Genomic DNA, 13,553 nt, shown 5'->3' on the forward strand with positions numbered 1-13,553 from the left:
CCGATTCATTAAGATGGACCTTCTTACAAAGATCCAAAAGTCCTTCAGATAATCACCGAGCAGGTGTTGCAAGTTTTTTGTATTAAATTTTTTCCTTAGAATTAAGACGGGTGGCGAACTGAGTCTTCTCGCACCTGTTTAGTAGCTCTGCAATATATTGATCCTACCTATTTTTTATAACTCTTAGGGTAGTCCAATTGCTTTGTGTGCGGTTGGTAATGAGAATGAATGATAGAGCAATATTTTCAAATAACGGGATTGCAGACAAAGCTTCAAAGTATATCTGCTTTGAAAAAAGCTTCTCATGAAAAAGGATTATAAAGTTTGGTTGGGTTTATGAAACTTTAGGTTTCTTCTCCATGCACACCATAACTTATTTTTAAAAGTTGTATGCGCCTAAAAAAAATATTAACCGATTAACAAAAAGCACTGGGGCATAGGTATACTTCAATTTCGACATTCTCAGCCATTTTTTTGATGCTTCTGGTGCTTTTGAATCAGCTTCGTTTCAACCACTGAGAGAAAATATCCTTGTACTATCAAATTTTTGACTATAAAAATGAATTACTTCCTTTTTTTCTTCATTTTGGTATATTTTAAACTTAAACTTCGCACCAATTATCAAACAGCTAATTGTTATTTTACCAACTACCGATCAAATTAAGAACATAGAATTAAATGAGAAAGCTGATGAAGTGGCAAGACCGGGAGCATCCTATAACGAATCAGAAGCAGTAGAAATAGGCTGTCTCCAAGAAGTGCGCAAAAGGAAGATCTTCTTGGTATTCCATAAGCAGGGCATTAACCGATGGACTAATACGAATACCTGCAAAATAACTAAACAAACGTGGTCCAATTTCAACAAATCCAGAACTGACGAGTTGTTATCAAGAAGAACCTAAAGGAACAGTATTTCACTACCTGTGTGAGTGCCCAAGTTTGAGAGCTCTACGGCATAGCATACTGGGGGAATTCTGAATGGTTAATAATGACGTTTTTGTGCTAATTGGATACGGAAAACTGCCAAGTAACGAAGTAGCGAGCTCAGTGTGAAGACCTACAGTATTGCCATTATTACAGTTTAGAACCGAGAATAATTAAATTTTTACACCTTATTGAAGGGCCATTTCGGTAGCATTTTGTGTAAAAATTTTCTGCATTGAACTGGTCTATTAGGAATGGAATGTGATTCGTAATACTTACCAGTTCACCTCAAACACCCCTGCGTTGAAGCTTACGTCATTTGGATCAAATATCATTTCAACCATTTTAGTAATCCGAAGGTTTTGCTTGATACATCGGCTCATTTGATTTGCAACCTTTTCGATCACCGGCGCTACACATATATACATTTGTATATTTGTATTATGCTCGGTGCGCTCGTTGGGTATAGAGTGTAGCTCCGAGTTCGGCGACTGCTGCCCCACAACGGTAATGATAGAGTAGGTTTTATTTTTTACTTCATTGCTAATTTCTGCTTGAAAGTTTAAAATATTTAATAGTTTTTTATTAAATAAAAAAAAAATGTCTTCTATCTTTATCAAAATAATTTGTATGCTACGTATGGATTAGGTAGTATTAGGTTACAACAACAACAAAAAATTTATATTATTGAATACTTTTACACTTAAATTTTTTTTCTTCCAATGCACAACAATACCAAACACACATACATACATACATATCTGCAAAAGAAAGACAAAGATACTCTGAAACTTAAACTTTCATTCAAAGTCCGCCAATGAAATGTACTGCCTTATACTCGTACGCACATCAGCAGCTTTTTTCAGCATGTTTTTTAATATTAAATTACAGTAAAAGACCAACAACAACTAACATGTTGCAAGTACTCATTTGTTCAATTAAAATTTTTGGTATTGTAGAAACTTTCGCAAAAATTGATTATTAGAGCAATCAAATTTTAGAATTCTCCATTTGAATTGAAACGCATAGGCAAAAATATTACAAAAAAAAAAAAAACACAGGCATGAATATTAAACACGAACAACAAAAACTACAACAACAACAGCAATAACATAATGCAAAGAAGGCAGAAAATAATAACAACAAAAATATATCTAATTGAATTGATAGCAAAGAACAAAAATGACAACACAAAAGCGAACAAATAACAAAAACAAAAACAACAACAAACCAAAAATAAACAAAACAAAACAAAATTGAACAAATCGTAGGCAGGGACGTGCGGTGGTAATTTAATGTATGTATTTATAATTAAACTATGTAGTAGTAGAAATAAAATCCAAAAACAAAAAGAAAAACAGAAAAAAAGAAATTCAGTTGTATAGAAACTAAATTTCAAACTAAATAATAAAATAAAACTAAGCAGTAACAAAATAAAAACCAAATTACTTTTAAGCGTAAGACATGTTTTAATTGCTAAAATAAGATAATAATAAAAAAAGTGATTTAATTAATTGATTAAAAATGATAATTATACAAAAAAAAATATTTATAAAAAACAGTTTCACTACAATATTCGCAACTTTGTGCTGTAGTGTAGTTCAAAATTCGCCAGCGCTAAATCCTCAACGCCAAAATTCACTGAAAGGCTTGTGCTTCCAAATAGAAGGACTTCGAAAAGTTATTGTAGTAGCAGCTGGGTACTATAGTTAATAATTTCGACCTGAAATATCTTTTGTGTCCTACTACATGTTTTAGTGAGGCCCTATGTTCCACCTAGGAACTATGAAACAATACATATACATGTTTTAGAAGTATTTAATATTTGCGAACAAATTTCAAAATATCTGCCTTTAGGAGCATTCTTGATTCCATGCGTGCACCCTTTTTCTTACCTTTCATTATTCTCCAGAGAGAGTCTACATTCTGTCTCATTCCGAATGTGAATTATTGAGAGATGGTAATTTAAATAATAGTAACCTGTCAGAAAACCTACTATTTTCTTGATATCTACTTCATGCATGTTGTGCAATTCCCTATTGTAGCCAAAATATTATATTTATTAAGCCTTTTGGCTTGTAGGAGCTCTTGTGTGACTTCCTCATGCTCTCCTAACTCTTTAAGTATTCTCCCAAATATTACTACAGTATGGTTCTCCTCGCCTTACCGAGTTCCTCACCAACTTCATTACCTTTTATTCCAGAGTGACTCGGAACCCGGCAAAGTACACTTTTATTTGTTGCACTGAGTTGCTTTCGGTTGTTAAAGCATTTATAAACTAATTTCGATTCCACAGAATGTGAAGCTAGTGCTTTTAATGCACACTTGTTGCCCCTAATATGATTTCGTGCTTGGACCATAGATCCCCGCGACGACTCCTGTATTTGTTTTAGAACCATTCGATACTCTAAGGCCCTCCCAGTTCCTATACATCGCGGTCTGAGAATTTTCCTCTCGAAAGCCGTTCATCGGTGTTCGTCAATGTCCAGGACTCAGCGAGAGGATGAGTGATTGATAGAGTTTTTTTTTGTGTATCGAGAGAGGGCTCAGCTTTTTAATTGCCTACGAAGCCGAAAGTAGTACCTGTTGGCAAGAGTTATTCTTTGCTGGAACTCTTGGCTGGCGTTGTTGTTGATGTTAATGCTGGATCCTAGGTAGACAAAGCCCTTGATTATGCGGAACTCATAATTTTCAATCGCAGCCTGCTGTCCAATACGCGTAGACTTTTTGGTTGTCGCACAAATAATAAGACAGAATGTGGTGCTATCTCAAAAAATTTAGATTAGGTAAGGTATATCTCAATATATCTCTCAGAGATTACAAGGGTTCGTAGTGTCACCAGTTGGAGTCGTGTTAAACATAGATCCTGTTATGTATCTTGGCGAGTTTTAATAAACAGTTTAGGGAGGGTTCACTCAGAGGATTTCTGCCAGCCCTCATAAAAAGTAACACTACTGCATTTATTATAGCTCGAGAACACTTATAGTTGTTGTACTATGCTCATAGTCTTAAATTACTCGGGTGTTTCCATAGGAATGTAAAATATGTTGGCAGTTATGTAAATGAGCTTAAATAGCGCTCTTCTTGCCCTGCCTGGTCTCTATGAAACTTAAATGTTTAACGTACGAAGACAAGCAACTGCATTCTCGATTGTATTCTCTAACAAAATGTTTGCAAGAAATTTCCCCTCACAAATAAGTTCTAAGTTAATTATAATTGTTTTTCCCGGTGTTACCCGAGTGTTGTTTGCGAAACGTTGTTGTTATGCATTTTGTGTGTTCATCTAGTGCCCGAAGGTATCAATAAAGACAAGAGGGGTAAAAATGTCACCTAATTGAAGTCAATTATATTCATTTAAGAACCAGCGAGTTCCGTGAGAGGAATGAGTCGGGACTGCAGCGTCCTGCCTTTATACAAACGTTTACCTTTAAAAAATCACTAGAATCTAAATTGAAAGTCTTGGTGGCGATAAATATGATTCAAGTAATTAAAAACATTTTGTTTTTTACTTTTATTTATTATTTTTTAAGCGCAAGTATGTTTCCTGTTTACGCTTGTATACGCTGTATACGCTTAAATTTTTATTGAACTCAAGTATTGGGTTTTACGTTTTCTTATAACAAAAAATGATGCAAATGATGCCAAGAATATCAAATGAAAGTAGATAAGTCACGATGGCAAGAAATGATTTTATGTTACACGGGCCAGATGCCTTCCTTCTCGTCTCATCTCGTCTGCTTTATGAACATAGGCTAGAATTCAACACTTGAGCCATGTAAAAGCAGTCTTAGGCTACCAATGCACGCAGGATTTTTGGCGTTGCGGATTTTAGCGATCGAGCATGTCAACCATTCGTTGCGGTATTTGAATGTATTATATAATACTACATATACTGTATTGTACTATTTTAATTGTACAACAAATATTGGAAATCGGAAAAAATACGATAGTGCATAAAATACAAGATATTCGTAAATATTTAAGTATGTTAATGAGTATAAGTTCTGATTAAATTTAATATGTATTGTATAAGATTTAAAAACCGTTAGAGCTACATAAATATAATGCAAATTTCATCTTGAGAAAAATTGAGGGGAAGTTGATAACCTCTTTTTTTATAAATACGTTATAAAACAACAATAACTCATGTTAAAAAATGTATACAAATAATTGGCAATTTGGATACAACAAAAATGCGACAGTTTCTCAACTAACGGTTTAATGATAGTGGACATGTTACTGTCTAAGCGATGTTGGATTGATTCATACAAAATGTGGACCCAATTTTATTTTAATCTTAAAGTTTAAATAAAGGTGAATTATGTATTCTCAAATTTGGCCATAACTTATAAAATACGAAAAATTAGAACCAGAAAACTGAGATTTTTACAAATTACGGCAGGTACCCTTGGCAGGTAGAGTCAGACCCATTGGGACTAGGTTTTTGTTGTTGCTACTTTAGAGATAAATTGAAGCCGACTGGCCTATTGTGGTATCACCACTTAAAATAATTTCGCATGAAAGCGAAGAATATTAAACCGTGCTTTTAAAAATACAACTTTTTTTGTTATCCAGAAAAAATTTCATATGCACGTGAAACTACAGTTTTTCTCTATATTATCTAAATTACATATTTCTCTATATTTGTCCCGGCGAAGAGTAAATAAAAACGTTTCGTTTGATATCCATATCAATATCATGGAGTGAGTAAAAGTATTTAAAATAATAAAGCCTCCAATGCTAGCGCTGCACTACTTTCAGTTTGTATAATAATTTTATTGTTATGCAAACCTTTATAAAATAAAATAAAAATAAATAAATAAAACTTTAAAAATTAAATTGATAAGAGAATGAAAAACTGGGTATTTAACATTCGGCCGCCGTAGTCGATACGTGACTACCATTCGGGGGTGCATAGGTTCGAATCTCCGTGCATGAAACACCAAAATGAAAGAAAGTTTTTTATAATAACGGACGCCCCTCGGCAGGCAATGGCAAACGTCCGACTATATTTCTGCCCAAAAACTCCTTATAAAAAAATATAAATAAAATCGGAGTCGGCTTAAAACTGTAGGTCCCTCCATTTGCGGAACAACATCAAGACGCACGCCACAAATAGGAGGAGGAGCTCGGCCAAACACCCAAAATAAGAGTGGGTGGTAGTAGGTTAGGTTTTTGTGGCAGTCGGTTTAGAGTAGCCAACTCCCTTCGACAATCTAAGTCCGTTATGGAACCACTGTGTAACAGGGGTGTTTATTTTTCATGGTACCAGTTAAACTCATTTATAAAACGTAGGATAGGTTTTATCCCAACACCGGATAGCTCCGTAAGAGAGTCAAAATAATATTTTCCCAACAACCTTGCTCTACTCCTAGCTAAGGCTGTACAATTACCGAGAAAGTGTTCTACTGTTTCTTCCTCTTTCTCGTCTCTACAACTTCTGCAGTATTTACGCGAAAATGTTTCTAGCTTAGAAGAATGCCTACTTAACAGCTAATGACCGGTGACACAAGCCACGACCTTCCAGATGCTCTCTCTTGGGAGGTTAAGCAATTCTCCTGACCTCTTATTTATTTGAGGCCAAATTATCCCAGTTGTAACACAAGTACTTTCTTCTCTCCATCACCAATTGGCCTCCTGGAGAATATTATTTCTTATCCTTGATTTGCACGTTGCCATAGGAATTCCAATATTTCCTCTGTTTTCAAGCAGTGGAAGATTAGTACCCTTTCTGGCTAGCTCACCGACCTTGCAATTTCTTTCATTATCTCTATTTCTCGGAACCCATATAAGGCTGACCTTGAAGACGTTGCTAATATCATTTAGAGCTGCCAGGCATTACTGAAAAACTTTTGATCTTAGAATAATTGCCTACATTGATTTATTGTAATTGTTGTTACGGCGGGTGTAAAATGGTGAACGCGCCAATTATATACGAGTATATACTAAATATTGTATATATAAAATCTACAGTTTTCAATGCATATGAAATTTTGCCTGGTTAACTTTAACTTTCGCACGGTGTTGTAAATGTTCGCCTCATTTGGGACTGCTTTCAAAGTCATGGTTGGAGAGAAAACAGACAGTTGTGTATTCTACTGAACGCTACTCACTTCGGGCTTGCAAAGTATTTTTTTTATTATCTTCCTAACCTAACTTTTTTTTACTTTTCGTTTTGGTTTCTTCTTTGTTCAAAAATCAACGCATCCAGTCGCCACTTCACTTCGTTGCCAATTTTGCTTCAGATGACCAAACCTCGTAATATATCGTTGTTGGAGTATCTCACGACGTGTCGCATATTCAGTTCTCTTCAAACGAATCGAATGTTGACGTCGCAACTGCCTTGTAATAGTTTCACTAGATTTTAGCAGCACGTAAGCCGCGGTGTGTGGACTAACTCTGAGTGACTGAATTGCCGTTCGAAGGCAACTTAGAACTATACAAAGGCCTAACCACATTTGAGAGGAAATAAGAACTAACTTACAATAGTGGATGGGCGTAAACATGTGGAGTATATAAGTACAGGGTGTCGCATTAAAGAACCTAGAAATGGGGGCTATGTATAGAAAGCGTGGCGATATCGAAGCGCTCTTTTTCTTACGACCAAATATTTGTTAATATTTTGGCATTCTGCCGCCCCAATTTCATTAATATTGCGTCGAATCTTGCCCGTCAGTTTGGGAATTATTCTTGAGCCATTGCATATATTTTTTCTTTGGAAAAGCCCAAAGGAAGAAACCCAACGCTTAATGATAGTCTCTTGGCGACAAAATAATTTTTCCGGGGCGCAATATAGCGATATTTTAAATCTTTTTCGCGAAATTCTCTACATCGTGGTAATGGATCTTCGCAGTGTCTATGGGTTATGCGTCCGTACGATTTTCCAAGACTTAACCTTAAGGGTTATATACCTTGTGAGCCCGAAAAAATGGACGATTGTCATAATTTTTTTTAAATATGTTTCAGAACTTTTATTCACATGAGGCATATATACTGAAGGGTAACTCTCGAAGAATATATTCTGGTGTTTTTATTTTAAAAAATATTATTTATTGTTGATATCGCCCCTCCCACGAAACGACGTTTTTTAGAAGAGGCTTGTGGTGATCACGGTAGCGCATGAGCAGCTCAACTGAAATCAAAAAAATTAAATGATTATTGTAGAAAAATGCTAAATGTTTTTTTAATGAATCTGAACGGTTTATTTACCTAAAAAAATTTTTTCCCGATATGAAAACCGCTTTGCACCAAAAAAACGATTTTTGAGGGGTTGAAAAATTAAAAATAAAAATTAATTCCAGCGAACTATGCAAATATTTATAAAAAGTGAACCGTTCAGCTTCACGAGGTTGTAACTTCGAATAATTAAAAAAAAAAGTTTATGCAAATCGGTCAAATAGTTTTTGATAAATAATGATCACCGCGACGGTAATTTTCAAAAAACACGACTTCGAGATAATCGCGTCTAAAGTTTTGCGTGCACTTCTTTTCCAAGAAAGGGGGAATATCTCGGTATATTCTGGCCTTCTTCAAGCTGAAGTAAAAAAAATTATGTAAGTGTTTTTGATTGGCTCACCTGCTTTCCAAACTGGGTAACAAGTTATTTGAGTATTTTTTTCTATGCAATTAATTATTCAAATCAACTACTCAAATTATGTGAAAAAATTTAGTAACAAAAAATTTGTTTTTATATTGTATTGCAAGCAATTTATGGGAAAGTTTAGTTCACTAGGATTTCGTTCTTCTGAATCAATCCAACGGTAGGTAACGGTAACCAAAAAATAAAATATAATCATTTTTTGTTTCATACTTGTGTATGTAGCGTTGGTACGCAACAACAACAATTAAAATTGCTAGTGATTTTTTAAAATTGAAAAAGGAAATATACATACATAGTACATATATATAATACATATATCTAATAAAAACGAGAAAGATATGAACATTTTTAAAATAATGAAAAATCAAAAAAAACGAATGCAAGTTAAAGTTGTGTTATTTACCTAAAGAAGAAACAAGTGAAATTTAATTATTTCTCATAATAAACATTAATTTTTTATAAGAATATTTCGGCAGGTAAATTTATGATAAAATATATTATAATAAAAAATAATCCTACTACATATATCATATTTTCAACTGTTCTTCTGCAGTATCTAACCAATATATTAAGCGATCTAATGTTTTACTATCCCGTTTGATTTTTTTCCATTCTTTTTTAAGTTTTTAATATTATAATCGACTTCCGGCATAGAAACAATTGAAAATCGATTTTTTTCGTTGTTTTTGTAAATAATTCAAACATGATTTCGAATGTAAGGAAGCATACCATATAGTACATTTACACACACATACTTATATATATTATATATACACATACATATAATATATATTTATAAATTTTTTTGTACACTTGACATACATACAAATTTATACATAAGTACTATATTGTAATTACATACACTTATGAACATGTATGTAAATATACATATATACAATAATATGTATGCATACATACTTATACATACCTAATATTTACACATCCCTCCAAATTTTTTAATCAACCCTTGTGAGAAAAGAGAAAATTCAAAATTGTAATACTATTTACTTAGTATAACAACGGAATTGTTTTCAAAAATCAAAAAGAAAGTACTTCTATATTTATTATATTGCACTTACTTACCTACCTGGGTAAACAAATTAATTTCCAGTATGAAATCTAGTTTCAACTTTTGAAATGCAAACAAACGAAACCACAGTAGCAATGAATTCTGTAATAGTGAATAGTAAATAATAGTGAATAAAATTAGTTTGCCCATTTGAGAAACAGTAACTGTGTGTGCATACATACCGATTTAGAGAATACCCATAGGAAGGCACACCCATTCAGAAATAAGATATTCTTTCATAAGTACTCCCACAAATCAAAAAGAAATCTACAACCATACACACATACATATATGCTTTCATAATAAATACCTAACAAGTGAATAAAGTATAGCAATTATATACGTACATACATACAAACAATATTGAATAATCAACGCTGTAATTTATTTGCTTACATATATGAATTGGTGAGTAAAAAAGGAGTTACTTCGACTTCAGGCCCAAAGGAAACAACACCTGTACTCTTATAAGGAGGGGACATAAGGAGGCTACATAAGAGGTATGGATGTATAAAATATTTATTTTTTGAGCAAACAGAAAGAGAAAAAGCAATTATCTGAACTTGATAGTTCGGTTGAGCTCGAGTGAGTATTAATTTCCAGCTTGATAGGACTACATATATAACTGGATTGTCTACTTTTTCGTGCATAACTTCCCATCCGTAATTAAAAAGTTACCCATCCAAATCTCTCTCTTTTCTGTGTAATTATTATTACAAATGTAAGGAGAAACGTAAAAGTAAAAACTAAATAAAATGTCCGCCGGCAAAGAAAAGAGGTTTGTAGACATAATTCTAATAAAATGTTTACTAGATATTATTAGTTATGCATCCATATCACAGAAACAAGCGTCTTTCCATAGACGCTTTCGCTTGTTAGAGCTTATTGTTAAATGTAATATCGAACTTCGCAGGCATTTGCTGACATATGTTTTGCAACCTCAATAGGCATCATTTGCGGATTTCCACCAACTGCCTGTTACTAGCAGCAAATTTCGCAATTAAACTAACTATCGTTTCTCTTACCCCTTTCTTCATATCATTATCTATAATTAAACAAACCAAAAAGAATAAAATATTCCACCGACCCAATTTCTACGAAGAAAAATCTTTCAAAACAGTCTTTTTGGGGATTTATTGCTAATCACTGCATATGTGAACGTACTTTACATCGATTACCAGGTAGACCATAGAGTCGAGCCATATATGTAGGTCATAAGCACGAATGATAGAATATAAGATTGCGGCCATCAGAGAGACGCGACATCCCACTGGTACAGTTGCACGAGAACAATGTCAAAATGCGAGCAAGAATGCAAGAAAAATATTTTTGACATTTAGTAGAATAAAAAAAAAGTCAGCTGCGCGGTAGAGGGGGGAAAACACGTCAGCTGAACAGGTGAACTTGTAAAAAAAATTGAAAAGTAAAACTACTTTATGCCGATTGAAATTTTTTTACATAATTTTTGTTCCGGGAGCCAGGGGTCATTTTGATCTCATCATTTTATGACGACTGATTTTAATACTGAAGGCAGACGCCATCCAATGGATGACGAAACCAACCGTCAGCTGGCCCAGTAGCGGTGGTTACGTGCGCGGAATGCTGCTGTAAGTAACCAAATCAAATAAAAATACCTCACTTAAACAAATCAGTTGTTTTTTTTTCAAAGTTATTCAATGTTTTCATACCGACATAAAAGATGGCGCACCCTGTAGAATTTTCATAATTTTTGCACAAAGTTTGAAAAAAACAAAACAATTTATATGATTTTTGTTGTATTAGTTAAACTTATATAAACAATTAATAGACGCTAAATAACCAAATTTTATTTGTCCATGAGTGTAGGTATAAAATAAAAACACATATGCTTGTACTACGTTGTTCCTAGTTACGCCCGTACCCAGGGATCCACATGAGCAGGTCAAGCTAATTTACAATTTCCGAAAATAACCGAATCTATGCAACCAATAACGCAACTTAATTTAACAGGTGTTTTAAATTCACAACGAAGCAGTAAGTCAAATCTCATCTAATCTTACGTTGGAGAGAGGGGGGGTCTCGGCAAATATCACGAAATTTTTTTCTGATTGAAACAAAAAAATTGTACATGCTTAAGATTTAATCTCAAGCGTAATCGTAGTATGATTAAGATCATTCACTAATTCGTTCAAAAGAAAATAATTTCATTCATACTTCGACGTTATACATTACTACTGTCAAACCACCATATTTGTTTTATACCAAATAGCTCAATTTAATCTGAATTTGCGGTACAGTGTAGCCCGTCGGTTGTTTTCGCGCCACTATGAGCCGAACGCCCTATCACTCACGTTGACGTTTGACAATTCCGGACTTTAAAGAACATGACGGAAAATCATTTGCTCCATTTCTAATACGCGTACCGATTGAACCGCTGAATGCCTTCATCAGCACGCCTATTGATCTCTATTGCCCAAGTATATGTGATGATTTAGAGAAAATATGCTACAGTACATGCGGTATGCTATCACAAGAGCTGCAGAGCACAGGCGAGCAGCTCACATTGCACCAGCTAAGCAAGCGTGTATGTACCGCAAAGTGCGAGACCCTCGCGGATTGTCACAAGACGAGCTAATGAGTTACTGTGCGCAAGCGTCAACGGCTTAGAGTGGCTAGATTAGAACGAAGTTGAAGGAGCACATGATTTTACTGAAAATCATATGGACATGTTGGTCCCAATAGTCTCTCTTGAAACCGCGCATGATTCTCCATGGACTGAATTAGAGTAGATATTCTTTTTTTAATCGCAGTAGTTACGATTTAAGTCTTCTATTGTTAAATTTTTATTACACTTATAACTCTCAGCAATATTGATTACTAGTCTTAACAATAACAATCCAACGCGTTTACATAAGAAACCCACATTTTGAAAAATCTCACGTGAGATTGGGGGATGGGGGAGGGGGTTGAATAAAATCTCACATCTCACCCCTTCAGAAAATTGAAAAAAACACCTCACGTAATTTATGGACGCCCCCTTACCGTGACATGCTCAACGAGTTCTTGTTTCCAAAAATTGAAGAGTATGACATGGACGACATTTGGTTTCAACAGGACGGTGCAACTTGTCACACTGCCAAAGTTACACTCGAACTTTTGGCTACCGTTTCTGAAAACCGAATAATCAGCCGAAATTCCGATATCAATTGGCCGCCTCGGAGCTGTGATTTAAGCCCGTTGGACTATTTTTTGTGGGGAGCCGTTAAGGACAAATGCTCTGCGAACCATCCAGAGACGACTGATGCTTTAAAACACGAAATCGAAGTTGCCATTCATGAAATTGGAGCCCAAACAATCGAAAATGTGCCTAAAAATTGGGTTGATCGAATGGCCTACTGTAAAGCCAGTCGTGGCAGTCATTTGAACGATATTATTTTTATTCATAAATGACAATGTTCAATCTTCAAAATAAAAAAAAAAGTTTGAAAAAATATTGATTAGTTTTTTTTTTATAGCCACTTCAAAAAGCAAATTTTACATGGCCCACCTTGTAAAATTTTGTTTAAATTGCTCTAAACTCTTAATCTTTGTTTATAGAATTTGAAATTTTAGGGACCCGAAGCAAAATACATTGTTCTTGTTGTTTTTTCTCTACTGCTACTAGCTGTTCAATTTGCCTTGGTATTGTGCAAGTCCTTTCCAATAGGCATTGCTCAAAGTGGCTTAGTTCACGTACACGTCTTTTGCTTAATCCTTCGGTTGAAATTTTGTCCCCATATCTAACCCCCATTACAACACCATTGAAGAGCCAAGACAAACATGCACTGCTACTTTTGTATCTTGTACCGCGTCGGTTGACTCAAAGTTTGCGATCAACTTTTTTATTCCGGGCTTTGTTGAGCGAAAATATCTAAAAAAAAATTCAAAGAGCACCTTTCCCAATTCCAAACATTACACTTAAAATAAAAAAAAATTGTGGGG

The sequence above is a fragment of the Anastrepha ludens genome, chromosome 2 (genome assembly GCF_028408465.1).
Source record: "Anastrepha ludens isolate Willacy chromosome 2, idAnaLude1.1, whole genome shotgun sequence".
Taxonomy (NCBI): Eukaryota; Metazoa; Arthropoda; class Insecta; order Diptera; family Tephritidae; genus Anastrepha; species Anastrepha ludens.